This window comes from Dipodomys merriami, unplaced genomic scaffold (genome assembly GCF_024711535.1).
Source record: "Dipodomys merriami isolate MVZ:Mamm:240054 unplaced genomic scaffold, mDipMer1.0.p SCAF_2, whole genome shotgun sequence".
Lineage (NCBI taxonomy): Eukaryota > Metazoa > Chordata > Mammalia > Rodentia > Heteromyidae > Dipodomys > Dipodomys merriami.
Window position 1 is genome coordinate 79,353,675 of NW_027203381.1, and position 4,681 is coordinate 79,358,355.

Sequence of the window (4,681 nt, forward strand, 5' to 3'; positions counted from 1 at the left end):
CACTTCTGAAAAGGTTGTAAAGACAAAAACTGTCTAGAAGACTGCAATGGAGGGGAGCAGACATAAGAGTAGGGCAGGCTCAGGGTTTGCAAAGGAAGGTAAACTGAAGGAGTAAAGGTTCCATAAGGGAAGTTGTTTTACATGGACTGGAAATAGAAAGTAGAAAATGCTTTATTAAAATAAGTTAGCCAGGCACTAGTGGCTCACACCTGTAGTCCTAGATACTCAGGAGGCTGTGATCTAAGAATCACAGTTTAAAGCCAGCCCAAACAGACCTAAGACACACTTATCTCTAATTAGCTAGCAAGAAAACCAGAAGTGGATCTGTGGTTCAAGTGGTAGAGGGCCCTAACTGAAAAGACCCCAGACTCCAGTATATGTTCACCCATTGAGCCCCCCATTGAGCCCTTTAAGGAAAACTGCTGCCCCTTCCCCTGCATACCTAAGAGAGCGAAGCAGGACACAGGCAAGTCATTACATGCCCTAAAGCCAGGCATTCCTGAAAAATAGCCGACCCTCCCGTCCCTTCCTGTAAAACTTAGCTATAATGGCAGGGTAGGTCAGGAGGTAATAAATCACTTGTCAAAATTAGGGAACGAACAGTTTCGGTGCATGACGACCAGCACAGACTTGCCGGGGCAAGTACCGACACGTCAGCTTTCCCCCAACCCCACCTGCCCCATCTGGCCAGCTTAACCTGACCAATCCCCACCCTGAGCGTAATTTGAAATTAACCAATCAATATTCTGTAACCAAGCATCTCGCTTCTGTAACCTTGCTTCTGCTGTCCATAAAAAGAGGGTGCTTTCAAGCACTCGGGGCGCAAGTCTCCCGATAGACTTTGTCGCCCCGGGTACCCGTGTAACCGGTTCCCAGACACTCAACCCGAACCTTGTGGATCTCGAGGTTGAGTGCACCTGGGAGCCGAGGCATGCCCGAATAAACCTCTTGCTGTTTGCATCCGCACAAGTGGTCTCGTTGTTCCTTGGGGAAGGGTCTCTTCAGATCGAAGGGCACCCCACGCCGACGGGGGTCTTTCATTCTGGGGGCTCGTCCGGGATAGAGACCCCCACCCAGGGACCACCGACCCATTTTCGGGAGGTAAGCTGGCCAGCGTCTGTGTATTGTCTGTGTATTGTCTGTGTGTTGCCTGTAAGCTGTCTGAAGTCTCGTGTGGCCAATTTCTGTGCGCTTGCGAATCTGGTGAGTTCGGCCGTTCTCGTCTGTATCAGGCGGACCCGTGGAGGAGCTGACGAGCTCGTACTCCCGACCGCGGTCCCCAGGAGACGTCCTGGGGGCTTCTGGGAGCCTGAAAAAGTGGCTCATCAGGGTGGCCTGAAATATTGGCCCGTCAGGGTGGCCTGAAATATTGGCCCGTCAGGGTGGCCTGAAATATTGGCCCGTCAGGGAGCCTGAAAAAGTGGCTCATCAGGGTGGCCTGAAAAAGTGGCCCATCTGGAACTCAGTCCTCTTTTAGACGCGTGATTTGCCTAGGAGACGAGAGATCCAGACTCTCAAAACAGTCTCCGCCTGGTTTTTGCCTTCGGCTGATTGTCGAAACCGCGCAGCGACAAAGTAACGTGACCAGTTATAACTGTAATGTTGTTTGTTGTAGAGTTTTGGTTGCTTGCATTGCTTCTGCCCTTGTGGTTTGTTTTTCTGTTGATCTGCTGTCTTTGCCTTCGCTGTGGAAAATTTGGGAGAGTGTGTTACTGTGAATAGTCTTGTGTTATTCCTTAAGTTAAACCTTAAGTTAAAACTACACAGGTCTCTATCAGGTTTTGCTTTCAGTTTATTAACAACAGCGCGCAGCGAAGCCAAGTGTTGTCTGTATTGTCGTTTGTATTGTTGTCTGTATTGTTTTTGTGTTCATTAACAGTTTTAAAATGGGACAAACTGTCGCGACACCACTTAACCTTACTTTACAGAACTGGAGGGATGTGCAAACATCAGCTCACAATCTTTCAGTAGAAGTTAAAAAAAGAAAATGGATAACTTTTTGTTCATCAGAATGGCCCACTTTCAACTGTGGCTGGCCACGTGAAGGAACCTTTAACCTAACCATTGCCTTACAGATCAAGGCCAAAGTTATGGACCCGGGACCACACGGACACCCAGACCAGGTCCCTTATATTGTTACTTGGGAAGCTCTTATTTTAGAACCTCCCCCGTGGATGAAACCCTACCCCCAAATCCCTACCCCCTTAACCCTTCCATCTGCCCCTCAGCTCTCTCCCCCACTCCTTCCCTCTCCAATTTCCCAACCTCAGCTCTCTCTCTCCTTCCCGGGGAGTTTAGCCATGGTCGGCCACTCCCATCTGAAGTCGCTTTTTCTGTTTGGCGCCTGTCTGTTTTTGTGTTTCTGTTTAGTGTTAATTGTTTCTGTTGTCTGTTTTGTTGTCCTTAAAGGGATGGGGCAGCAACTAACAACCCCCTTAAGTCTGACTATAGATCACTGGAAGTCACAGCCTGAGCCGAGATTGTCAGGTTTTGGGAACTTGCTTGTTTGTCAATTATGAAATTGCCACTGACCATCTGCAGGTGGCCTCAGTTAGATCTCAGCCTCGGGCCTTGGCTCGGGGGGTCTGAGCGTGGGGGAGAACCTGTCAGTCTGAGGGAAAGGCCGCTAGGGACTTCCTTCCCTTGCCCCAAGATGACTGGGAATTCGCCTCTGCCTTGGAAGACCCCCGGGTCAACGTCTGCAGGACTCTAAGAGAAAAATCCTCCGGAGGTGAGTAGGGGGGTTGAGTCCCCTGGTAAGTGAATGGTGGTGAGATGTCGCCCCATTCACTGAGACTTGATTTTGTCTTTGTGGCCACATGTTTGTCTTGTTAACTTTAGTGTGTTTGTTTTATGGGGTAGGAAAGTTCTGGGTGAGTGTGGCAGGCTCACCCAGCAGACTCTGGATTCAGCTTGCTGAGTGAGAACAGCACAGAGTTCCGGTAGGGATAAACTGGGGCCCATTAGTCCCCAACTCAGCCTTCAGTTCTTGTCTAATTCTGTTTTTAAAATTGGTACCAGTTTTAAATGTGGATCCTTGGTTTTTGTGTTTATCTATGTTTTTGTTATTTATTTATTTAAACATCTCTGAGGGAATAAAAGTTTCAGCTGGGCCTGGTCACAGACCTGCTATGCCCACCCTCCCCGCGAGGCATGGAGGGTTACTGGGCTAGTTTGGTTCCCTTCAAGCCTCAGGCTGCACCTTCTCCCAGTGGAGGCTGCTGGAGGACAGGTAAGGGCGTAGAAGGCTGTGTACCTGGATTGGACTTTTCAGCTAGTTCTGTCTAAAATTGGGTTAAAAAAAAAATCAGGCCAGTTTAGTCTTAGGTGACTCCCTCCCTCAGCCCTCCTCCAACTCAGAAGAGATTCAAAAGCCTTGCTAACAAGCAAGCTCTGTGAAAATGAAGCACAACAAAGGTACCTAGTTCTAAAAGAAATACTGTCTTAAATTTTTTGTTTAAAACCTTTAGAAAGTGTACGTACAACTGATTTTGATTCTTGCGCGCTTTAAGATCTGTGTGTTTTGTGTGTGTCTGTGAACGTGTTCAAAGATAAAAAAAAAAAAATTGTCAGCATGCTGTAACAATTGGGTGATTTAAATTTAAATTTCAAAAGGTTAGGAGGTTTGGACATTACCAAAAAATTTTAAAAAATCCTCACATTGTTTTAAATAGCTTTTTAAAAGGTTCTTTAACTTGCAAATTAGAAAATCTGGTATTTTAAAAACTAATATTTTAAAATGCATAAGTCTGTTTATACTGTAATCAAGTTATCTGGCTTAACAAAAATGCATTGGCTGTTTGGGGTCTAATTCCCTTGGCTAAAATTTGGGGATAAATATTAGAAATTTAAATGTAAAGGTTAGTTTAACACTGTCAAAGATGTTACCTGTTCTATCTAAAACTGTATTTCATTTGAGAACCAAGAGAAGAGACGGGGAAAAACTTAGAAACCAACAGAAGACCTATCTTTAGGGGTGAAGGGTGAACAAGCAGAAGTGCAGTTCAGCTGGTCATGCAGTGGGACAGGCCCTGGGAGGAGTCCAAGCATGATGAGGCAAACTGGCACAAACGCAGTTCATCTAACCCTAAAGAGTCAGATTGGGTGTGTGCCTGCCTATTCCATAGGAGGGGCCAAGTGGCCCATCGTTGTTCTGTCTCTTTTCCCTGCAGATAGGCACTGAAAACATGATGGTTAAAATGAATGATGTGATGATCTGATTAGTATTGCTAAAACTTTCCCTTGGATGTGTTAACATTAAAATTAGGAAGGCCTTAAAAAGAGGGTAAAAAAAGTTATTTGTATAATGTGGCTTACTTTCAATTATGTTCCACAATTAGGATGCTTTTTAAAAGTCATAACGGTGTTAAGTCTAGCTTTGTGATATAGTAAAGGTGACTGTAATTCTTGCATTAAGGAAAATTGTCATCTGAGTTTAAAAATCTTAATGTGTGTCTGTTTTAAAACAAGCAGCCAAGAGACAATGAGTGACACTTGGCCTCAAGATTTCAAGGGATCTTTTCAAAATGCAAATGAAAACTAAAGTATAAAATATTAAAGGTGATTAATAAGAGGTTTAAAAAAATAGGGAATGGATTTTTGGATATAAAGTTTAAATGTAAAATCATTCTTGACATTGGCCTCAATGTGCAAAAAAAAAAAAAAAAAAAAGAAAAAAATT